This window comes from Meles meles, chromosome 2 (genome assembly GCF_922984935.1).
Source record: "Meles meles chromosome 2, mMelMel3.1 paternal haplotype, whole genome shotgun sequence".
Classification (NCBI taxonomy): domain Eukaryota; kingdom Metazoa; phylum Chordata; class Mammalia; order Carnivora; family Mustelidae; genus Meles; species Meles meles.
Window position 1 is genome coordinate 202,695,062 of NC_060067.1, and position 25,645 is coordinate 202,720,706.

General features: G+C 38.9%; 1 long non-coding RNA gene across 1 annotated transcript in view; it reads right to left on the minus strand.

Annotated features, from left to right (window-relative positions):
* LOC123937315 overlaps positions 1-17,601 on the minus strand; it is a 39,923-nt gene extending 22,322 nt beyond the window's left edge. Inside the window, exons 1-2 of the long non-coding RNA XR_006817452.1 lie at positions 17,522-17,601; positions 14,223-14,404 (exon numbers count right to left, since the gene is read on the minus strand). This is a non-coding gene — a long non-coding RNA (uncharacterized LOC123937315). The remainder of the gene's footprint in view (positions 1-14,222; positions 14,405-17,521) is intronic.
* Positions 17,602-25,645: the final 8,044 nt, after the last annotated feature.

Sequence of the window (25,645 nt, forward strand, 5' to 3'; positions counted from 1 at the left end):
GCACAGACTCCAGCCAAGAGCACTCTGGGGTTGGTATAAGGGAAGGTATCTGGAGAAAAACCTCAGCTCCAGCTTTCCCAAGAGGTCAGTCATTCTAGGTCCCGCCTAGAATCCATGATCTGTGGACTTGTTTGTGTGTCAGAAGGAATCTGAGTAAGAGGCAAGTTTTGACCATCTCCCGTTCCCATCTCAGTGGTTAAGACTGACATGGGTTTACTGCCTTCCCTCCCACAGAGAAGGGAGGTACTGCTGCCCTCACGAAATGTTCAGACATTTGCAAAAGAGACGGCGCAGTCCTCTGTCTTACTCAAGGTGCCTTTCTTTTCCATCCATTTCATTATAAACCGGCTTCATTTCCCTCTCCCTCAAAGGCTGGTGTTTGTGGCCCCCCACAGTATCAGCATCTACATTCCGGCCAGGATGTTCTTCAGACCCGTCCCACGGGGGTCCTTTCCATTGCCTCTTGCTGTTACTGCTGTCACCAAAGAAGCAGGTTGTGGGGTGATTCCTCCCTTACACACAATTTGCCCTCTTTGAGGCTGAACAGTGGGGCCCGCCTTGGGAGCCACTGTCTAGCCACTGAAAGCCAATGTTGCTTCTTCACCACTCCCTCCTTGACCCTGCATGCAGAATGGGCTTGGGACAGCTGATCGGGCATCTCTCACCTAAGCTGGGCACTAGTGATTTAAAACTAAAACTTCCCCAAGGCTTTGTTCCATGAAGGTTTGATTTCTGCACTCTCTTGTCTATAAAAACAGCAACTTTCCTGTGGACAAAGCAGTCATAAGCTGCAGCCACTTGCCAAGGTCAAAAATCTCATGTGGCCTCAGACTGAACCCCCCCCTCCCCCAGGCACATGTAATAATGAGCCCAAAAGGAGAGTGCAGAGACTGCGGGACAAAGTTGGGCTGCTCAGCCGAGTGGAAAGAAAACCCGTGGGCCAGCACCACAGGCTCCTCTGCTCCGAATTCCTCTCATCCATGTCTTCAGTGGTCCTTGATGCAGGAAAATCCCATCAGTTTCCTAAATTTTTTCCAGAATCCTCAAAAAATTGCGAGTTCATCCACAGTGTCTATACTCCTGTGGAGCTCTTTGAGAAGCAGAGCAGAACTTGGGAAGCCGAACTATTTGAGTGACCTCGAGTGAGAAAGCATTTCTTTAAAAATGCCCCCTGCTGTTGCCAAGGGGAAGTGGGGCCATTTTGAGAGAAGGGGAAACAAGCAAAGAGACACAGGAGAAAGGGCATCCTCGTGACACATTTTGTGAAGACAACAGTAGAGTTGTTAATGTAATTTTTGAAATCTGCAGACTCACAACCAAGCTTCCTTGGGGAAGGTGTTAATTAAAATACTTAAAACAGTTTTTGCTTTATTGATCAAATGATTCCAAGCCCTTAAGAATGGACAGAGCGATTTTACACTGATAGAGAAAGGAGAGTCTGAGCGCAGTTGAACAGAGTTCAGTAGCTTCATATGGACTTCGGAAACTGGGAGGAATGGGGCAAAGGTCTCTGTTCCTGGCATTTCTATAGTCTCCACATGCAGGAGCTCTCGGAGATGAGGAACAAAGTGTGTCGACTGGTCAGTTGCAGATAGAGCAGAGGGTGATTCACGGTCAATGAGTGAGAAAGGTCTGAAATGGAAAAGGGAATCCTGGCATTTTTAGAGTATGGGGAAGGAAAGAAAACCACACTGCAATATTTCATAACTGAGAGAATTCTTGAGGTTTAGAGTTCTAAAGGTAGGTTATGTTTCTTGTGTCTTTACTAATTTTAAATCCATTTTCAACTATTTGTTTCTTACAGGGCTGCACTATAGGTTGACCTGTGGCTTTGCATGGGGCAGTCTCACCTCATGGGAGGCAATACCTACACACTGCAATAGTTTTTCCTTTTCCATGAAGCCTTGGAGAAGAGGCAATGGATACAGTAATTGTAACAAAAATATTTTACCATAGCGTAGATCTTGAAGTACTATGGAGCTATCAGCATAGGGGAACCCATAAAAACTGTCTCCCCCTTTGTCAGTGGGAAGGATAATTAATTTTAGATTTAGTACCTAGGATCAAATAGCTGAAACAAATGTTTAATTGACTGAAACCTTAAACTCTTTTTTTGGTTAGTGTATTTTCTTTTTTTCAAGTTTATTTTAATTCCGGTATAGTTAACATATTGAAACCCCAAACTTCTAACTGCTGTGCCTTTAGGATGACTTGAGGGTTGTTCCACTAAAGTTTCCTTTTGTTCCTTACCCCTGTACCTTAGTGCCCACTTGTGAGCATACTGGGGTGCATGAGCCAAAACTAGAGAATGTTGTGGACTGGGTGGCTTGGCGCCTGTATGTTCAGTACCGTCTGCCGTTCAAGTTGTTAGGGGGATTGAAAGAAGATACAATACATATTCCAGAACGGGAGCAAATGGTAGGATGAGAAATGAGATTAGGCAGGAAACAGGGCTGAAACAACTACTGATTATTAATAATAAAGAAATCAGAGCCCTACAGCACACTATACACAGTGGGCAAACTGAAGATACCTGTGGAAGACAGAATGTTAAATCTTTTAAATAAAATGCAGAAGCATCTTATCATGACTTCCAGAAAAAGATTTATTAGATGAAATGCCAGCCTGAACAAAAAAGCAAAACTGGTAAGTTTCTTGGGTTTTGTTTTGTTTTGTTTTGTTTTCAGTAGGCTCCATGGCCAGCATGGAGCCCAAAGTGGGGCCTGAACTCATGACGCTGACGTCAAGATCGGAGAGGTCTGTGATCAAAAGTCAGATACCTAATTGCCTGAGCTACCCTAGGACTCCTAAATTTTTTTTTAATTGTTGTATGTATGGCTGACAATACACTGATAACTAGAATTGTGAAAAATCCCGGCATTTAATTTAAAAATATCAATGTAGGAGGAAATGGCCAAAGGATATAAACAGGAAATTCATAGAAGAGGAAACCTAAATGACCAACAAACATATTCAAAGATGTTCAAACTCACTAGCTGTGGGAGAAATTCAAATTAAAAAGCACAAACATACCTTATTTTTCACTCATCTAATTGTTAAAATTTTTAAATTAGATGATACTACATCCTGGCAAAGAAAGGGAAAAACAACTCGTGGGCCAAGAGTGAATTTCTACAACCACTTTGTGAGGTCAATTTTTAATGTTCTTTTTTTTTTCTTTTTAAAGATTTTATGTATTTATCGGCAGAGGGCAGGGGCAGAGGGAAAAGCAGATTCCTGGATCAGTGGGGATCCTGACGCAGGGCTCCATCTGAGGAACCTAGGATCATGATCTGAGCTGAAGGCAGATGCTTAATGGAGTGAGGCACCCAGGTGCCCCTTTAATATTCTTAATTACAGTTTTAAAGTTTGCATCCAGTAAAGTTGAAGACACTCATCCCCTAGAACTCAGAAATACTGCTTCTAGTAAAAACACTAGAGAACCTTAAGCATGTATCCAAGGAAGCCTCTATCCAGATGCCCAATGCAGCATGATTTTCCTGGGAAACACCGGGAAAAAACTAAATGTGTATCAATGAGACAATAAACACACACATATTTATATAATGCTACTCCATTTAGCTACAAAAATCAGTAAACGGATCTTTACATGATGTAGCATATAATACCTGTATTCAAATTTGTGAAACTTCAAATGATAATTCTTATTTAGGGATACAAATTATTAACAGTACTAAAATAAAAATGTGAAGAATACTCACTTCAGAGAAGTTATTCTGGCAAAGAGAGCTTAACATTTAATGGAGAGGAGGTAAGAGGAGGTCGCATCTAGCCAGTGAATTATTATTATTATTATTATTATTATTATTATTTTAAGATTTTATTTACTCATTTGACAGAGAGAGAGATCAGAAGTAGGCAGAGAGGCAGGCGGAGAGAAAGGGGGGATGCAGGCTCCCCGCTGAGCAGAGAACCCAATGCAGGGCTCGATCCCAGGACCCTGAGATCATGACCTGAGCCGAAGGCAGAGGCTCAACCCACTGAGCCACCCAGGCACCCCTGAATTATTATTTTTAAAAAGACTGATGTAAACAAAATTAAGGATTAACAATTGTTAAATATGAGTGATAAATATATGTATGTGTATTACATACTCTAATTGTCTGCATATTTACATATTTTTGTACTAAAAATAAAAGCGATGTTGAATTTCCAACGGTCCAACTGCACTTTAATCTTACGGAAAAAAAAGCAGGATGTTGAGTGCTGCGTGTGGTTTCCACGACATAAACCAGCAACGGGGAACTGGCCGCCCACAGTCCAATAAGCACTCGGCCCTTACCGCTTGGCAGTGTCTTCAACTTGGCCCACACAGTGTTTTTCAAAATGTGGAGACTTTGCCAACATTGTAAAATGGGGAGATAGCACATAAAATTCCGGATTTCTGGCTTCATCTGCAAAATGAGGCAGGGCCACGCTGGAGCCCTGAGCCGTGGGGCAGAAGCTGCGGAGCTGAGTGGCCAGTGGCCCCTGGCACTGGGGGACAAGGTCAGACCACCAAGTGACCCCCGCAGCCGTGTCCCCCCCTGCGGCTGTCACCTCCCATCACACCTGCTCTTTCTTCTTATACCAGAGAGGGAAGCCAAGTGTTTCCCCTGCACCTACTCCAGTAATTTCCATGGCCTGTCTCCTCGTCAGCATCTAAGTTTATACCTCCTGTTTAAAAGAAAAAAAAATCACCAAACAAAGAGTGGAAAGAAATACAACAAATATTTTTCACTGCTGTCTCTGGGCTGTGGGATGGCCAGTTGCTGAAGGTTAAAAAGCACTGTATAAAACTGTAAAAACGGCCAAACCAAAAGATGCTTCCATTTATTTTTTTTTAATTTTCTTTTCTCATTTTTAAAAATTCATTTGACAGAGAGAGATCAGAAGTAGGCAGAGAGGCAGGCAGAAAGAGAGGAGGAAGCAAGGTTCCCTGCTGAGCAGAGAACCTGATGTGGGACTCGATCCCAGGACCCTGAGATCATGACCTGAGCCGAAGGCAGAGGCTTAACCCACTGAGCCACCCAGGTGCCTCAGATGCTTCCATTTAGAGCCCAGAATTAACCTTTAGGATGATGTTCTGCTTTCCATTCCTATCGCAGGAAAGCTCCCACCATTGCTTCAGAGCCCAGTGGACCTTCTAAGATCCAGAATTAATTTTTTCCTCTAGGCTATTCCTTTAAAAAAAAAAAAAATCCTTCTTTCTATTTGTATATTTCTTACTCATCTTTCAAAGCTCTTACTCATAATACAAATCTACAGTGAGGATTTTCCTGATTTCCTCCTATAATTAGAATTCTTCTCCCATCCCTGCTCACACGGCCAGCAATCCTTTCAATGTCTGGGAGCACCTGGCACAGGGCCCCCCATCATCTGTTTGTGTGTGCCCCTAAAAGCAATAGGAGGACAAATCTTACCCATCACTTCCTTTCCAGCTTAAAAAGGACTTAGACACTCAAATATATCAAATTAAAATAGTAGGCACTCAAAAATATCAACTGAAATACAATATGTTAAACGTCATTGTAGAATATACTATGCTTAGGAGATATAGGCAACTAAATTTCCTCTATACTTTTCTTAGGATATACATGATGAAAGTCGCTTTCTTGATTAAACTTAACATGCATTTATTTCTTTCTCTTATGAACACAGGAAATGTAAAAACTGAAATCACAGTGAACATATAAAAATTCCTACTCTATGGTTTCCAGATAAGTGAAATTTATTTCATTGTATTACCTTTTCAATCTAGTAAGGATTATTTGTTCTAATTTCTGCAAATCCTCATTAAGAGTTTATAAAGGTTGGGTGACCATATTATTAAGAATTAGGGGACTTCTTACCCACCATATTCGGTGAATTTTAAGAATACTCCCCAAACAGGGCACCTGGGTGGCTCAGTGGGTTAAGCCTCCACCTTCAGCTCAGGTCATGATCCCAGGGTCCTGGGATCGAGCCCCGAATCCGGCTGTCTGCTCAGTGGAGAGCCTGCTTCCTCCTCTCTCTCTGCCTGCTTCTCTGCCTACTTGTGACCTCTCTCTCTGTCAAATAAATAAATAAAATCTTTTTTAAAAAAAGAATACTCCCCAAACAAAATGGATAGTAACACATAGTCCAACATGAACAGTCTTTACCAAATCACTCTTGGATACAACTTAAAGGATTGATTTATACATATTTCTGCCATGAGCCCATTTCTCCTGATCCCCCTTCATGAAAATTAAGAAGTGCTATTTCATTTACTTCCTGAACTCAAAGAACCTGTCACGAATTATCTCTCCATCCAGTATCAGTGCCTGAAGTCTCTACCGATTTTAGTAACTGAGCTGCTTGAGTTTTCTCATGCTTTATAGAGAATTTTATTTACCAGTAAGAACAGTAATAGATAGGAGGATGGATAAAACCTAGTAAAAACTACAATTTTATATTACCCCACAAATAATAGCATTTTTCCTTCCTGTCCGTATCATCAGAAGCTTCAGAGACATTTAATCTATCTTTACATTGAAATGATTTTTAACATTTAGAATTTACTAAATTTAGCAAAGCTTCATCCCTGTTGCTTTTAATTTAACAATATCATAAAAATAAGTAAGTAAAATGTAAGTAAGTGCCTTATTAAGTTCTGATGGCCTATCAGCATGAACACGTTTTGGTCACATTTTTCTGTTCTCGTTAAAACAGCCTCACTGGAACATGACAGATGCCTTCTTAATAAACATTTTTTCTTGAAAGTGGACTCCAAAATGTTATAAATATAACGGGCAGGAAGAATGCTATGCATGACCTCAAAGCCAAAGATTATCACGATGCGGGCCAGTAGTAGTAAAAATAGCGTCTATGTTGCATGAACTAGTCAGTGAATGGTTGCTGGCAATCATCCCAGGGTAAAATTCTCTACCGTGACCAAAGTCAAAACACCAAGTAACTCGAAACCTGAAGCATTTGCTAATAAAGAGGGAAGAAATATGTTTCACCAAATGCGGCAACAGCACCGATGAATGACTTACACTCGGGCATCTGACCATCTGAACTGTCACGCTGTGTACCAATCCCAGGGAGGGGAGAGGAGCCGTAATCAGGGGTCACCCTGGCAAGGTATTGACTTTGAAATAACAAGTCTGGTATGCAACTTCTGCTGACCCAAAAACTTAAAACAATTTATTGAAAGGACAGTTGCTCTTAAATGCCCTCTGAAGACAAGACACCACTAACGAATAACACTGCTGCTTGTCTTGTCGATCTAAAGGTTCCGTGAAATGTCACAGAGCTGGTATGCTTTGTATGTGGGCAGAGTTCTCTGGTCTTCCATTTAGTATGCTTGGGCAGGATCATCCAGTTAACCAACATAGGTTCACAAGGGAGCATGAACCACAGAATTGTGCGCAAACCAGGATGAAAGTGTTCCTAGAGCATTCAGAAGAGGATAATGACTAACAGTGATTTTCTTCAAATTCTGGCTCTGTTACTTAGCTATACTATCTTAAAAGAAGTATGTGTCTGGTTTTTTCGATTGAAAAATAGTATTAGGCTCATAAGGTACTGAGAAAGAATACCACAGCAACAAAATTAATAAATGTTTAGTCAAAAGCCTATTAAAATAATTTATTTTCAAATATAAAATTCATAAAGACACCATTAAATTTTTTTAAAAATTGGGGACTTAGATTCTTTTCACTTCCAGGGCGTCTGTACCACTTTGCCTTCCTACAAGCAATGGGTGTCTGTCGCTACTGCTCCACACCTCATTGTAACCCCTATAGTCAGTTCTTCGGAATCTAGCCATATTAAGAAGGTATGTACTGGTATCTCATTGTTATTTGAATTTGTAATTTGCCAATGAAAAATTATCTTTTCACACACCTAATTTCCATTCATCTATTCTCTTTGGTGAGATGTCTTTTCAGATCATTTGCTCATTTTTTGATCGGGTTGTTTGTTTTCTTATTGTTCAAATTTAAGTGTTCTTTGTGTCTTTTGGATGCAAGCCCTTTATCAGATGTGTGGTTTGCAAATATTTTCTCCCAGTCTCTGGCTTGTCTTCTCATTCTCTTAACAGTTTCTCTCACAGACAAAAGGTTTGTTTTAGTGAAGTCTAACAGGTCAGTTTTTTTTCTCCCATGGATCGTGCTTTGGGCAACGTACCAAAAAACAATCACAAGATGCAAGGCCAGGTAGACTTTCTCTTATGGCCTTGTTAAAGCTTTAAAGTCTTGCTTTTCAAATTTAGGTCTATGATATGATTTCACTTAATTTTGGAGAAATATTAAGGTCTGCGTCTAGGCTTATTTTTTTCTTGGATGTGCAATTTTTCATTACAAGTTCTGTCCTTCCTCCATTAAGATACCTTTGCCCCTTGACCAAAGATCACTTGGGTTTCATTGATCTCTTGTTTTACCAACACTGCACTGTCTTGCTTACTGTTGCTTTATAGTAAGTCTTGAAATTGAGTCTTGTGAGTCCTCATCTTTGTTCTGTTTTCTTCAGCAGTGTGCTGGTTAGTCTAGATCTTCTGACTTTCCATGTAAACTTTAGAGTAAGTTTAACAATACCCGCCAAAGAGCTTACTGGGATTTGGATTGGGATTGCACTGAATCTCTTCATCCACTTCAGAAGTACTGACATTTTAACAGTCTGATTCCCCCAGTTCATGAACTCAGGATATCTTTCCATTTACTTAGATGTTCTTTAATTTTTTCATCAGAGTTTTGTAAATATACACATACACAGTGTACATACTTTGCCAGATTTATATCTAAGTATTTCATTTTGGGTGGTGCTATTGTAAAGCATATTGTTTTTAATCTCAAATTCCAAAACTGTTCTCTGTTGGTATATAGGAAAGCAACTCACTTCTGTATGTTAACCTTGCATCCTGCGATGTCACTGTACTTATTTCTTAGTTTGAGGAGATTTTTTGTCAATTGTTAAGAATTTTCTACATACACAATTGTGCCATCTGCAAATAAAAACAGTTTCTTTGTTTCCAATCTGTATATATTTAATCTCCTTTCCTTGTATTATTACAGTAGCCAGGATTGCCCATATTATGTTGAACAGGAGTAGTGAGAAGAGGACATCGTTGCCTTATTCTTAGTATCAAGGGAAAGATCCAATTTCTCATCATTGAGTGCAGATATTTTTTTGTGGATGTCCTTTATCAAGTTTGGTAAAGTTCCCTTCTATTCTTAGTGTGCTGAAAAATTTTCAATGAGTAGTGTTGGATTTTTTTCAAATGCTCTTTCTGCTTCAATTGATAGGATCGTATACTTTTTCTTCTTGAGCCTACTGATGTGGTGGATTACATGACTAATTTTGATTTTGAGCCAGCTTTGCATATGTGGAATAAATCCCACTGATTTGTGGTATATAATTACTTTTATGCATTGCTGATTTGTTTTGCTAAAAATTTTGTTTGTTTTACATCTACGTTTATAAGAAATATTTGTCTTTAGCTTTCCTGCCCTGTAATGTCTTTATCCCATTTTAGTATTTGGGAAATGCAAGCCTCATAGATGTTCAGGTCAATCATTTCCCAGTATTCCAATGAGACATGTATTATACCTTTGTAATTGTCTCAAAATTCTGTTCCATTTTTTTCATTATATTGTCCCCTTGCATTTCAATTTAGAACGTCTCTATTAACCTATTTTTTTTTCAAATTTTTTATTTTTTAAGTTTTTATTTAAATTCCAGTTAGTTAAGAGTGTAATACTAGTTTCAGGTGTACAATTCAGTGATTCCACACATCCTTCCATAGAATACCTACTGCTTATCACAACAAATGAACTCCTTAATCCTCATCAGGGATTTCACACATCCCTCCACCCACCCCACCCTACCCCATAGGGGTAGAACAGTTTGCTCTCTAGAGTGAAGAGTCTGTTTCTTGATTTCCTTTTCTCTCTTTCTCCCCACTGTGATCATTTGTTTCTCAAATCCCACATATGAATGAAATCATATGGTATTTGTTTTTCTCTGACTGACTTATTTCACTTAGCATAGTACTCTCTAGTTCCATCCATGTCCATGTCATTGTAAATGCCAAGATTTCATTCTTTTTGGTGGCTGAGTAATACTCCATTATATATATCTATATCTATCTATCTATCTATCTATCTATCTATATATATACTTTCTTCTTTACTTCTTTACCCATTCATCTGAAAGTTGATGGACATTTGGGCTGTTTCCATGATTTGGGTATTATTACAATGCTGCTATAAACATTGGGATGCATGTATCCCTTTGAATTATTTTTGTATTCTCTGGGTAGACACCTAATCATGCAATTGCTGAATCATAAGGTAACTCTATTTTCAACTTTTTGAGGAACATCCAGGCTGTTTTTCAGACTGGCTACACCAGTTTGCATTCCCACCAACAGCATTAAGAGGGTTCCCCTTTCTCCACATTCTCACTAACACTTCTTGTTCTTTGTGTTGTTAATTTTATTTTCGTTTTTATATTTTTTAAAAGATTTATGTATTTATTTTAAGGAGAGCACAAACATGCACATGAGCAGGGGTGGGGACAGAGAGAGGGTGAGGAGAGAATCCTCAAGCTGACTCACTGCTGAGCCGAGAGCCCAATGTCGGGCTCGATCCCAGAACCCTGAGATCATGACCTGAGCTGAAATCAAGATTCAGACTCTTAACTGACTGAGCCACCCAGGTACCTGTTAATTTTAGCCATTCTGACAAGTGTGAGGTGATATTTCATTGTACTTTTGATTTGTATTTCCCTGATAATGAGAGATGTTGGGAATCTTTTCATGTGTCTGTTGACTATCTGTTTGTCTTCTTTGGAAAACTGTCCATGTCTTTTCCCAATTTTCAATTGGGTTATTCATTTTTTGGGTGTTGTGTTTTATAAGTTCTTTGTATGTTTGGTTAATAGCTTTATCAGATATGTCATTTATAGATATCTTCTCCGATTCTGTACGTTGCCTTTTAGTTTTGTTGATTGTTTCCTTCACTGTGCAGAAGCTTTTTATGTTGATGATGTCCCAGTAGTTTATTTTTGCTTTTGTTTCTCGTGCCTCAGGAGACCTATCTAGTAAGAAGTTGCTATAGCACATGTCAAAGAGGTGTCCTCCTCCAAGATTTTAATGGTTTCATGTCTCACATTTAGGTCTTTCATCCATTTTGAGTTTATTTTTGTGCCTGGTGAAAGAAAGGGGTCCAGTTTCATTCTTTTGCATGTTGCTGTCCAGTTTTCCCAACACCATTTGTTGAAGAGATGGTCTTTTTCCCATTGGATATTTTTTTTTTTAAGATTTTATTTATTTATTTGACAGAGAGAGAGATCACAAGTAGGCAGAGAGGCAGGCAGAGAGAGAGGAGGAAGCAGGCTCCCTGCGGAGCAGAGAGCCCGATGTGGGGCTCGATCCCAGGACCCTGAAATCATGACCTGAGCCGAAGGCAGCGGCTTAATCCACTGAGCCACCCAGGCGCCCCTCCCATTGGATATTCTTTCCTGCTTTGCTGAAGATTAATTGGTCATACAGTTGTGGGTTCATTTCTGAATTTTCTGTTCTGTTCCATTGATCTCTGTGTCTATTTTTGTGCCATACCTACTGTTTTGATCACTAGAGCTCTGTAGTATAACATGAAGTCTGGAATTGTGATGCCTCCAGCTTCTTTTTCTATTTCAAGGTTGCTTACACTTTTCAGGGTCTTCTGTGGTTCCATACAAATGGAAAGATATTCCATGCTTATGGATCAGAAAAACAAACACTGTTAAAATGTCTATACGACCCAAAGCAATCTACACATTTAATGTAATCCCTATCAAAATACCAACAGCATTTTTCAAACAGCCAGAACAGTCCTAAAACTTCTGCTGTCCTATCTTCTATCAGTCTTACTGATTCTTTCCTCAGCTGTGTCCAGTCTACTGCTGAACCTATGAGAGACATTCTTCAATTCTTCCACAGTGTTTTTATTTCTAGTATTTCCTTTTGATTCTAAGAGTTTCCATCTCTTCTTACATTACCTAGCTGTTTTTGCATGTCGTATACCTTTTCCATTAAATCCTTTATTAACTACAGTTATGTAAAATGTTTTGCCTAATAATGCCAACATCTGTGTTCTATCTGCAACTGGATCCAATGATTACTTCGTTTCTTTAGACTGTGGTTTTTTCCTTGCCTTTTATCATGACTTATAATTTTTTCATGAAAGTCAGACTATATAGAGAAAGAGCTTATCAATTCTCAAAGAGGTGTATGACTTGAAAAAGCTAAGAACTGCATAACAGAAAATAATTCCTTTTATTTTTGTATGTATAAATACAACTCAGGGGCTCCCGGGTGGCCTCTGCCTTCAGCTCAGGTCATGATCCCAGGGTCCTCGGATCAAGCCCCGCATCGGGCTCCCTGCTTAGCAGGGAGCCTGCTTCCTCCTCTCTCTCTGCCTGCCTCTCTGCCTACTTATGATCTCTGTCTACCAAATAAATAAATAAAATCTTTAAAAAAAATTTAAAAAATTAAAAATAAAATAAATACAACTCGAGTTCCCAAGCTAGGAGTAACAAGAAATCATAAAGTACATCACTTTTTGTTTTTATTTGAGTATCTTGATAATTAATATAAATTCTGAATTAAAACACATTATCTGCCATCTATACTCAGTTTGTGAAAAGTTACCCTGCTTTAATAATTCATTAAATAATTCTGGCAATATGCTTTATAATTTGGCTTTATATAAATTCATCCTAACACCAGGCAAAATAATATGATTTCTTTAAGATATGGTAACTGAAGAGCAGACTCCTCTAGATACAGGACTAATACAACCTTCAGACAAGGCAAAAAAGATACTCAGTGATTTTTTTTCACTTTTCTAAAAAATACTTAGCTTTCTTATTATGGTTATTTATTCCAAATCTGATGTTGGAGATATCTCTTATGCTGTATGTTACATGAGTGGTATTAGCAATAAAAGAGCAATATAAAAGATTACTTTTTAATTTTGTACCACTGTGCAAATCACTGTACTTATTTTCAAGGCTAATTAGATGGAATTGGTGAGAGAAGGTGAAAAAGAGCCTATGTGTGAGCATTCAATTAGTATAACTTTTATTAAAAGAACATAATGGTGGCAATATCAAATCCCCAACTGTTCTCTGTCCTCTCTAGCAGATAAAAAAGAAAGGAAGTCCCACTGTTTACAGGGAGAAGATCCCGTGGCTAGTCCATCACTATTTTGCTTTTGCTCAGTATTTTACATTACCATCAGACTTCCTAACAGTAGTCTCCGAAAGATGAAAGTGGACTCTCACTGAGAATTCCACACAAATGGATTAATTTGTGTCACCATTTTTGGTATGTCGCCATGGATACGGCCATCTGACAGCCTTGGTGCAGCTGTGAGTTGATTGATGGTCCATTCACAGTGCAAGGCTTTACAAAACCAGTAACATGAAAGAACACTCATTAGTGGACAAAGATCTTACTTACACATTTGGGTGATGCTTCAAAGACTGAGTGTTACCTCTCAGTAAATCTGACCATATCAGTATCACCAATGAACGTTAAAATTACACCATGGGAGAATATATTCAAAAATGTGAAGCCAATATATTTATTTGATACCTAGCTTTATTTTCGCTTTGGTTCAAATCTACAAAATGACAATGGAATAGAAAACAAACTGAAAAGTGTGTTGTAAATTCTATACTTTCTAAAAATTAAAAAAAAATGAAAGAACAAAACGCCATTTCTCATTATTAACCTAGAAACTGGTTATATACTTCAAGTGATGAGAGGGAATAATTTCTATCATTTACTATGAAGTAGAAAATCTGCCTTCGCATGTCTAACACATTGGGAAATATTGACATTTTACATTGTCACACACCCAAGTGTACAAAGATGTTGTTTATTTCTTTATAATTACACTTACCTCGAAAGCTGCTCGGTAGTGAAATACCTTATTCTCATATATTCAAGGTAATTCTGTCAACTCAGGTAGATCCCTCCAGGGTACCTACTCTGTCAATTCAGGAAGCTTCCCTCCCAACATAACTGATTCTGTTTTCCCAGGGTTTCCCAGGATCCGGGTCCCTGAGGTGGCGTATCCAGTGACCCACCATTAAAGAGGAGGTACCTCTCTTGCTCTCCACTTGCGTTCACTGGGTACTACAGACCTATCCCTCTGGCCCTGGACGCTGGCCCTGTCTTGTCTCTTTGCTGATGTTGCCATCCCTACCTGGCATCCAACTGGTAGGTCCTTGTCCCAGCATGCTCCTCGGCCTCCATGCCAACCCATCCAGCCGTCTGCTCGGCCACGTTATATGCATGGGAACGTGAGCCTGCTTTCTGTGTGGTACTTGAAGGTGCCTGAGACAGTGAGGCTGACCTTCGTCCTGACCACATGGACATGACCCGTACCTGAGACACAGAGAAAGAAGGCTTTTAAGATGATGGGACACAGAGACACTTTGTCAAAGTCCATTGAATCACAGCCGGCTCTGACTCTTCACATCATGCCTCATCAGATGGGTAAACTACATGTGAAGTTGATTTTTGACACTTTGATGTTCTTCAGCTATGAGTCTCCCTTTATTTCTATCAAAGGGCCAGAAATAACAACTCTTTCAGGACTTTTAGCGCTCAAGATTCCCACTGTTTTCCTTGGAATCAGAATCAAAAGACACCATTTGGCATGTAACCCATGTATAATATAAGCTAATCCATCAACATGACAGCATACACGAAAACGGAATCCCACTGTCCTCTCTATTGCTGATGATTTCAGGAGGATTTACTACTCTGTCCTCTTCCTCTTTCCTGTTAAATTGGACAGAAACACCAAATCAAAATCAACATTTTGGAACTCCTTACTTTAGAAATATTTCATGTGCATTAAAATTTTAGCACCTTAAAGGAATCAGAACACTGATCGACTGAGAAATGTGGGAATATCTGCCCACATTTGTGCAGGTGCATCCTAAATTGAAATATTCTTTGTTAAACAGTCGATGAATCTATCCTAAAGCAGCAAAATTGGGTAAAAATAAGTGAATCACACAGGGGAATATGTCATGTAGATAAAATGTGGAGCTGGATGGGATATAAGAGATTTACGTTTTATGTCTTTTTTTCCTTTATTGCTATTTATACATTATCCAAGTTCATTACTCCGGGGTACAGAAGGACACCAGGGAGGAAGGGGGAAGCAGCTGGGGAGTAGAATCCATTTGATGAAAAGGAAGGACAATTAATGAGGGGAGGGGGACTCGTAGGAGAAAAAAATCCTCATAGCAAAATGAAGAGTATCAGGTATACTTCCAAAAGTGAGCAAGTAGGAGGCAGCATAGAGAAATGTCGTTTGATTGTCTCGCCTTTGTGCCTGTTGTAAAAGCTGGTTCCTACTTCCTTTCAGATAATAATGATAATATCAGATCTATTCCCTTCTCCTATATTTGTGTTTGAAATTCAATGGTCGTTAACTTTGAGATGATACTTTGATCAGGAAATAATAGAAGAGCCTTTGTATTTCATTTTCTGTGAAGCCTCAATCCTAAACCTTTGAAAATGAACAGTGGCCAGAGAAAGGGCAAAAGTCCCAGGCCTTAAATATATTAAATAACGCTGAACAAAGACAGGAATGAACAACAGCCATTTGGGAAAGATCATTTCATTTGTAAGAATCGTTATTATAGATGAAGAGTTAGTGGACACAGGTTTTTTTCTTGGGTATGATTTTTTTAAAAATATATGCAATTAGGGAACAGAAATGAATGGGGAAATTGATCTTAAAAGAGAATTAAGCAGCGTCTTTCATCTCAGGAAACCCAGAGTCTGGATATCTCTGTATCTTTTAAAAAGTCTTAGTTCCCTTTTCTATGTATCCAACTTCTTGGGTGCCAAAAAGATTCCAAGCAAAATATAAATTGAAAAACATAAATCCCTGGGAGAAAAGTTACAAATTAAGTATAGAAATATATTTATCTAGATTAGTATAAGCCTGTGGGTAAATAGCTATTAATTTTAGTTCTGGAAATTTCTGATCATTTTCACCTTTAGTAAAAGAGCATTTTAGTTATCTTAAGTTTTTAAATTTATTTGCCTCAATGAAGGTGACAAAATTCCTCTTTTCTAAGACCCTGCATGTCACTTATCAAAACAAAACAGATTGGTATCTGGCTGCAATATCCATATTGACCCCTAGTGTCATTAATTTATTACACTGACTATATCCATATGATTGGCTGAATCTGTAATTTTAGAGATAATTATAAGAAAAATCTTGGCATTGGTTGACAGTAACACATTCAACAGTCAACAGCAAAGCTGAAAATTTGTGTCACTAAGACAATAAAAAACAAATCAAACAATGCAATTTCATAGTGACAGATATTCATGAAAATTTTTTAAGTTAAAAATAAAGACTATAAGATGCTTTGCTGATATTGAAGTCTTGTGGGGAAAGAAGCCAGTTCACAAGCTCGGTGGTGGAGAGAAAGAGAAGAGCAGCATCAAATGCCCTGACGGGGTGCTCGCTGCCATGGCCGAGGGCAGGTACGGCAGTTTACGGTTTCCTTTGTCCCCAGGGTGCCTCACCTCCCTTAAAAAAGTTAAGAGCAACAACAACTTCTCAGAAATTCCCAATTTATATTTCAGAGTACAATAATAGATATATGATACATTTGAGTGGAAAATATGAGGCGGGGTTTTTAAATGTGATTATCCATAAGTAATTATACCTGAATCTTAGAGTTAAGTTCTATATATAATTCTATTCTCTGCTGCAGTTTTCTCTTAATTAAGTATTTGGCTTTAGAACTCTGAATTTCAGTCAGTCCCATTTACTTCCTACTGTTTTGTTTGGGTTTTTTTTGTTTTTTTGTTTGTTTGTTTGTTTGTTTGTTTGTTTTTTAAATCAGCAACAATAATGAGTCAAGATAGAGGAACGTGAATGAACTTTCCTTGAGTGGCTCCCATGCGCCATGCACTCTGGGGCCTGTTTCGCTAATGCATTCCCCTTGAACCTCACGCACACCTGTACCTGGGATATTGTTCGCATCCTTTTAGGAAGAAGTAAACCGAGGCCCGGAAAGGTTAAACAACTTGCCCCAAATCTCAAAGCCAATAAATGGCTAAGCAAAGATGCATCTAGTTTTATTGCACTTATCGCTTCCAGACAAAATTCTCCAGTGCTCTAGGATCCTTGTCGCGCGCTTTATTTTATTAACAGGAGTCTGTGGCTCCATTGAAAAAGAAGTTTTCATAAATTGGATTTAGGCTAATCTAAATGTGATTGACTTTGGCTACAATAGATATGAAAGTTATTTTTTAATCAAGTAAGATCAAAAAGCAACAAGGGAGAATTTTTTAAAGAGGTTGTCCAGTGTCTGAGAGCTAAAATTTCAAGAAATGTAGCGTGCGACACTCGGGCTAAGAGTGAACGAAACAGCCAGGAAGTGAACGACATCTGTGCAGAGAGAGCTGGTCCCTCCCGTTGAGCTGGAGGAGGGGAGGAGGCTGTCACCGTTTCATCCTCACCTTCTCCCAGCTTTCTACTCCTGCTGAATTCCGGATCGCACTCACGTCGTTTCTTCTCCACCGTCTTTTCCATGGCATCGACCCAAAGCAGGAACACTATGCTTTCTCTTTACTTCCCCAAGCAATACCCAAACACACTGTGTGTGACAGCATTTAACTGAACACACGAGAGGAACAGAGAGGGTCAGCAGGATATAGCTGACGTTTTATTTTTTTTACCAACTTTCTCTTTACTATTTTCATTATTTTTTATTATTATGTTCAATTAGCCAGCATATAGCACATCATCATTTTTTGATGTAGTGTTCAATGATTCACCTGGTTACCCCATCCCCCCACCCCCTCCCTTCTGTAACCCTCAGTTTTGTTCCCAGAGTCTCTCATGGTTTGTCTCTCTCTCTGATTTCTTCCCATTCAGTTGTCCCTCCCTTCCCTTGTGGTCCTCCGCGCTATTCCTTATGATCCACATATGAGTGAAACCATACGGTAATTGTCTTTCTCTGAGTGACTTATTTCACTTAGCATAATCCCCTCCAGTTCCATCCATGTCGATGCAAATGGTAGTTATTGATCTTTTCTGACAGCTGAGTAATATTCCATTGTATATATGAACTACATGTTCTCTATCCATTTACCTGTTGAAAGGCATCTCAGCTCCTTCCATAGTTGGGCTATTGTGGACACTGCTGCTATGAACACTGGGGTGCACATGCGCCTTCTTTTCACTACCTCTGTATCTTTGGGGTAAAGACCTAGTAGTGCAGTTGCTGGGTCATAGGGTAGCTTTATTTTTAACATCTTGAGGAACCTCCATACTGTTTTCCAGAGTGGCTGTACCAACTTGCATTCCCCCCAACTAAACTTTGACAAATCGGGAAACACTATACAATGCAAAAAAGACAGTCTCTTCAATAAATGGTGCTGGGGAAATTGGACAGCTATATACAGAAAAAATGAAACTGGACCATTCTCTTACACCAAATACAAAGATAAACTCAAAATGGATGAAGGACCTCAATGTGAGATGGGAATCCATCAAAATCCTAGAGGAGAACTTAGGCAATAACCACTTTGGCCACACTGACCTCTTTCAAGACACGTCTATAAAGGCAAGGGAAACAAAAACAAAATTGAACTTTTGGGACTACAACAGGTGACATTTTAAAAGTGAGGATGGCATCCTCTGATTCAAATAATCTGCACTTCCAGCTTCTTTTCCATCCCTTACTATCCAGCAGAACTGGGTGTGCCCCAATGAGTTTTCCAGGCTGAAAACAGCCAAGGAGGTTTCTCCCTGCCCCCAACCTCGTCAGCACACCTTACCTCCCTCCTGGATTGCTGCAGGCCAGCCTTGTGCTCCAGGCAACCGGCAGGGGGACTCCAGAACACTCTGCCTTAAAAAAACAGACACAAAGAGCATAATTTAAATGTCAGCCAATAGAATGTGATAAAATATTTTTTAATCATAGTAACAAGAGAGGAGAAGGCATTCCAGGAAAGATAATTTAATAACAGCATTTTCTTTAAAAAAAAAAATCAACAGTTAAAAAAAAAAAGACTTTCAGAATGGACTGGAGATTAGTGGTCCACAACAAATTATATAGAAATAAATAATTTGATGCTAATTTTTAGAAAAATCGTTTAAAAATTAATACGAAATAATCCTAATAAAAGTAGCAACAAGAGACATGAAATACTTAAATAACAGTGTGTAGAACTTAAAGTGAAGAAAATTAACTTTATGGAGGGACCAAAAAATGCACTGAATAAATAAAAAGATAGATCATGTTTATGCACGGAAAGCTTCAGCAGTATTTGCAATGAACATATTTTGATAATTCAATGGAAGACATAACTGAACATGCATTTTTGTGAACTCCTGTGCAAGATACTAGGAATAAATTAATGAATAGAAAAGACATAGTCTCAGCTCTTACACAGTTTTTACTTAAGTGTGAGAGACAAGGTTAAAATACACACATGAAAAAAGCTACGGAATGTGATGTATATATAACCAGGGCACTATATTAATGGGTCAGACCTAATTACCCAATAAAGAACTCCCCAAGAAGTAGACTCAAAGCTATAACAGAGAACATCTAAGGACAGATACATACATCTTGAAAGACTGGAAAATATACACTACAATGTTAAGAGTGGTGAGAGTATTAGTAATGTTTTCTTCTTTGCATGTCTCATTTAAAATTTCTTTTTTTTTTTTTTTTATTTACAGGTAGAGATCATAAGTAGGGAGAGGGGCAGGCAGAGAGAGAGAGAGAGGAGGAAGCAGGCTTCCTGCCAAGCAGAGAGCCCGACGCGGGGCTCGATCCCAGGACCCTGGGATCATGACCTGAGCGAAAGGCAGAGGCTTTAACCCACTGAGCCACCCAGGCGCCCCTCATTTAAAATTTCTATGATAGAAGCGCCTGAGTGGCTCAGTGGATTAAAGCCTCTGCCTTCTGCTCCGGTCATAATCTCAGGGTCCTGGGATGGAGCCCCGCATAGGGCTCTCTGGTCAGCAGGGAGCCTGCTTCCTCCTCTCTCTCTGTCTGCCTCTCTGCCTACTTGTGATCTCTATCTGTCAAATAAATAAATAAAAGTTTTTAAAAAATAAAAGTTCTATGATAAACATAAAAATTACTAAGAAGAAATCATTCATTTTAAAAATAACTTGAAACTAAAGACCAGAGCTTAAATAATGGTGAGTTTTTCTGGAATGCCCTATTATAGAAACCATTGGTTGAACATCTATGTAGTCTTCCAGTTTCTTTCACATGAAAAATGTATTTAACCAGTGAATGGACCTAGATACAGATGAATGTATCTTCGCAGAGTCCATGTTCATAAACATACCCCAAGTACTCTGAGTACTGAAATATCTACAATCTTCATTTCAGCAACTTTATAATCATATTTTACTTTTATACCAATTTGATGACAAAATACAGAACATTAATACTTACCTGATTTTTTTTTAATGTTGTATGAAATTTCATGATGCTATTTAAAAAAAAAAAAATCCCCGGGTCAGTTAGACACTAGAAGTTGTTAGATTAGTCTCTTTTATTACTTAATTTTGTTTCTACTTATGCTTTTCATTTTTTATAGATGTTCTGAACTCATTCCTTTGAAATTTAAGGAAGACACAGCAAGTGGAACAAACCTTTCACAAGTTATAATAGATTGAAATTATCATTGATTTCTAGTATCTTCTATATAGGAATCCTCTATATCTAATATGTAGCCAGTGTGAGCCCACTTGTCCATTATTTTCCCTTCAAAATATGGAAAATTGAAAATATTACCATATAATATATAAAGATAATTTTGATAAGAGTTTTGATACCTTCATAAGCTGTTCTCCTTTAAAGGTTTTCATTAGGTAATATTGAAATCAGTATTATGATCAGCAGATATTTTTTATAACTCACTTATTCTCAATGTGAAAAATAGACTTCTTATAAATAAATAAATATATGTACCTTTCAAATGGTGTAGTTAAATGATTATTTCTAAAGATGGTGAATAATTTAGATTTCCACGGGTTATACTAACATGTCTTCAAACATAATCTCCCATTAAGGAAGCTGTGAGTCTTCCAAATAAATTTAATGGGTACCATCTTGGATATGATAGAGTTCAAGTAAGTTTCAGCATTGGGAATACATGAATCCATCTAAGGTCTACTTCAGGAGACTATTCTTTAGAGCAGTAACTGGCAGGTGGTATGAAGCGATCAGTTGGCTGTTCCCAAGAGCACGTAGGAGCCAGAGCATTGTGGTCCTGGCTCAAGGACACCCCAGATGTTCAGTCCATCACGAGCAGAGTCCACTTTGCTTTCCATGACACTTGTATACCCCACCAGGGGAAGTGCTAATCAATATGCAATACCTTCTACTTCAACATTTAATGCTTACACAGATAAATGACTGGTAGCTCTTCCAAATAGTTTCTAGGACAGGAAAGAGAAGCCAGAATAAGCAATGCAAGCCTGCTGCCCACCCAATGACCTTTATCTTGAGCTAGAGTTACTTCCCAAAGTAGATGTTGGAGACGGTTCATCTCACATGTGACTTTGATCCAAACCAGTTCCATAAAATGAGGTAAAAGTGAAACTTGAGATCCCAAAGAACCAAAAGGAGGGGTAAGATATAATGTGTGCTACTGCTAAACTCTGTTCACCAGCGCTATTGGCAGGATTTTAGTCTTCTCCTCTGACTTTCTTAGAGTATAGTAGAGAAAGAGACCATGTGGCATTTATATCCAAATTCAAATATCTTCCATTGACATTTGCAATTAAGATGCTAAACAAGGATCATCTATTCTAAGAGACACGAGAGTTCTATAATGAGAGACTTACTGCCATCAGCTCTCCTTTAAGATCTGGAGCAAAATTATGTCTTTCAAAATCCTTGTGCCGAAAAGGATAGAGGAAAACAGCTGGTGAATGATAATGAACATAGAAGAGGTTGCGTGGAATGTGTTATTAAATTTACTGATACCTTAGTTTGAGTCTATGACCTATAGCTAGGTTAGCTATAGATCCAAGTCAATAGAACCTTGAATGGTCTTGTACCTTTCAAGGTAAGCTTTTACCTCATCTGTCTCAAGCTTCCTGGAAAACCAGGAAATTCAACACCAAGCCCTCAACCGCAAAGCTTCATACAGGGTGTAAACATGACAATCACTCCGTAGGGATGTATTCAGTAAATCTGGGCCCCATGTGGTCTCATTTTTTGTTTGTTTCCTTTAACATGTGATGAGAAAAATGAGTAGAAATACGAAAAATATCTCTAGGGGTATTATTTTATTCACTAAAAATAGATAATGAAGAAAAAACAGAAATTATAAAACTAATTATAAAATTATAAAAATCTCAATCTCATTTTTTAGAAACGAAAGATCTATCACAGTTGATCTATGACCATCAGATTTGAGGACACTATATTCTGAAAGAATTCACAATTCCCTTTCCCATCATATATCACAGCAAACTACCTATAAAGGACACTGAAGGAAAAGAAAGGCTTTATGAATAGGGTGGATAAACTTTGCAAACTTGAAAGAAGGCTTACAAACAGAGGTAGGTGTTTTTATAAAGGAGTCAACATACAGATTTTAGTTGGGAGAATAGACAAGATGTGTACAAGAGTGATAACATAGTACCAAGAACTTAAGGAAAACATACAAAGAATGAGAAGCTCCTTAGTAAGTAGTACCATAGGAAGCAATTATTATTAATGTTTTGAAGCATTTGGGCAACCAATACATTCTCTTAAAACCAGCTAAGAAATGAAATAGGCTAACGTTTGCTGATCACTTTCTAAAGGCCAGTTGCTCTGCTAGCCAACTCCATCCCCAAAAGGTAGGGATTAGTTATAAATCCACCTGGTAGGTGTAGATTTACTTCTCATGATGTCACCATGACATGAATATGGATCCTTGTTTTGAAAGTGGGGAGACAAAAATTCAGAGTCAACATCCTGTTAAAAGCCACACCGCTCCTGAAGTCCAGGCTGACCACGATGGCAGTCATGGCCAATTACAGAAGTGTGGATCCTGAGGAAGGGAAGAACTAGAAGAGGTTGAAGCAGGAAAAGTGACAAAAGAATGCGAATTAAATTAGGGATCTTGGCTCCATTTCAAGTCACACCGAACTACTTTCCTTCCCAGGAAAACAGTGTTCTCTGGCCTTTGCATTCTCTCTCAGAGCTGCTTGCCCTGCTTGGAAAACCTCCTCTACCTTTCCACTTTCTCTCTTTACCTGTTAACTCAGACCTATCTCGTTCTTTAGAAGGCCTGAATCAACCCCCGGGGAGTGTGGTTCTCGCCTGGGCTCCCCCAGTACTGTCCCTATGCTTGTCTCAGCCACACACCCACCAACCATGACCTCACCAATGAAGGGTGTCTCTTTATGTGTCTGTGTTCCTCTCTGGCTGAGCTTCTTAAGTGTGAAAACTGTCTTTTTCACTCCTGTAACCATAGAGCCTCATTCAGTGCCTGGGACATAGGATAAATTTATATGCATATTATTGTTGAAAACGGCTGTGATATTAAAGATAAATGCAAAGAAATACACTCAAGTAATACAATATTGTCAAGGGATATGAAAAGGTACAATGATATTATTAAAGGCAGACCAGGTTTAGAAAGAAGGGTAAGGATGCATTCTTCCATGGTCTCTGCATAACAGGATGGCTTTGCCCTTTGAAGGGGAAGGGTAGAGCAGGCAGGCCCCATCAGTAGTTCAGGAGGGCCTTGCTTAGCAGAGTCAAAGAGGGGTCAAAGAGGAGTTCTAAAAGACTGACTGATCACGCCTTATTCTGAAGAGACTTCCCATCATGCAGAGAGAGAAATTGGAGTTTCTAACCATGCCCTCTCTGGCCCAACATGATCTGCCCTGTTTCTCTGGCCTTATTTCCCTGTTTCTCTTCTTCTCATGCCCTTTGTTCCAAAGTCAGTGGTCTTCTGGCTATTTCTGGAACAAGCCAAGAATATTCCTGCCTCAGGTCCTACAGGGTTGACTTCATTTTTACACTCAAGTCATCATGTCTTCCAAGAGGGCATCTAGCAAGGACCAGGTGAAATGTCTTCTCCACTCCCGCCCCCAACACTGTCAGGCTCTTTCAGTGCAGATTCATCTCTAAATTCATGTTACTTGTTTGCCTGCTTGATGACTTACTGGAATTTTAAGGTCCATGAGAGCAAGTACGTACTGTCTCACTCTTGGATCCCCAGTGCCTGGTACATGGCACATGCTTAATAAATATTTGTGAATAAAGGAATGAACTGATCAACCATCCTGGAATTTGATATGTGGCACAGTCAGTAAGGCTGGATAAACATGAAAATAATAGCTACACTAGTTAACATTTGGTAGATTACCATATTCTGGATGCTGTTGTGTTTCATGTGTATTAATACATTCAATCTTCAGAAAAGCCTATCATTGTCCCAATTTTGCACATGGAAAAATGCAGGCCCAAAGGGTTTAAAGCATTTAGCATAGCCTATAGGATAACATAGGTACGAGGTAAGGTTAAGACAAAATGATAGCATCTGCTTCTCCAACTTGTCGTGCAATATGTAATGTAGTTCCTAAAATTCATTGCTTCCATGTCGTTGATGCTACCACCATGGAGGAAATCCATACTTTGCCTCCAGGATTTAGGGCACATCTTGCCACTGCTGTGTAAAGGTGTCCCCTACAGGGCTGGATGTTCCAATCTGTTCCCACGGAGCCTTCCTTATAAGCGTGTTAGAGTTCAAACCCATCTACAGGGCCATGTGTCTTTACTTGTCTGTCTCCCAGGAGACAGAGTTCTCTGAGGGCAGGGATACTGTCGGTTTGCCCTGCTGTCATCGATGTCTGTGACGGCGCCCAACACAGAGCAGATTCTCAGCAAGTATTGACTGGATTAATGCCACCATTGCTCACACACAGAGAAATTCTGAAATCTGCTTGTTCCTTCAAACTGAAGATCCAAGTTTTCCCTACTTAAATGTGTTTTTTTTAAACAACCATTAGTGACAAAATTTTGATAAGATAATGATTTTTTTTGGCTTTTTATTATGAGTTACCTCAGTCCCATATTTCTATTTTAATCATGTCAATCACAGGCATCTTACAAAATATATATTGACCTTAGGATTGTACATGAATGTGACTTTTCCTTAGCTGTGGTATGAAAAGCAAAACCATGGGGTTTAGATTCCCTTTACATAAAAGTAGTAGCTCATCTGGCTAATTTTTCAGCTCACACCGTAATACATAGTTAGTTCAGTCTAGACAAGAAACCCTCCAGAAGTTCACCATTGGGATTTGGTTAAGCAGATAATCTACAACAGTGGATGTTTCTCTCCGGCTTGTCTGAGCCATCCGGACCTCTGGTGTTGGCTACGCCGGGCTAGAAATCTCAGAAGCAGAGGTGTCCTCATAATATTTTTCAACACAATTTGTTTCTGGCTTCAGCCAAAAATAATGTAAAAGAGATCTGTTGACACATTGAGGTCCAAAGTTAGATTTTTAAAAAGAGAAAGAAAAAAAAAAAGACTTGGTGGGGGGTGGGGTGGGAATAGCCTTTGAAATTAAAAAGAGTTCCACTCTGGCTTGCAGTTCAAACA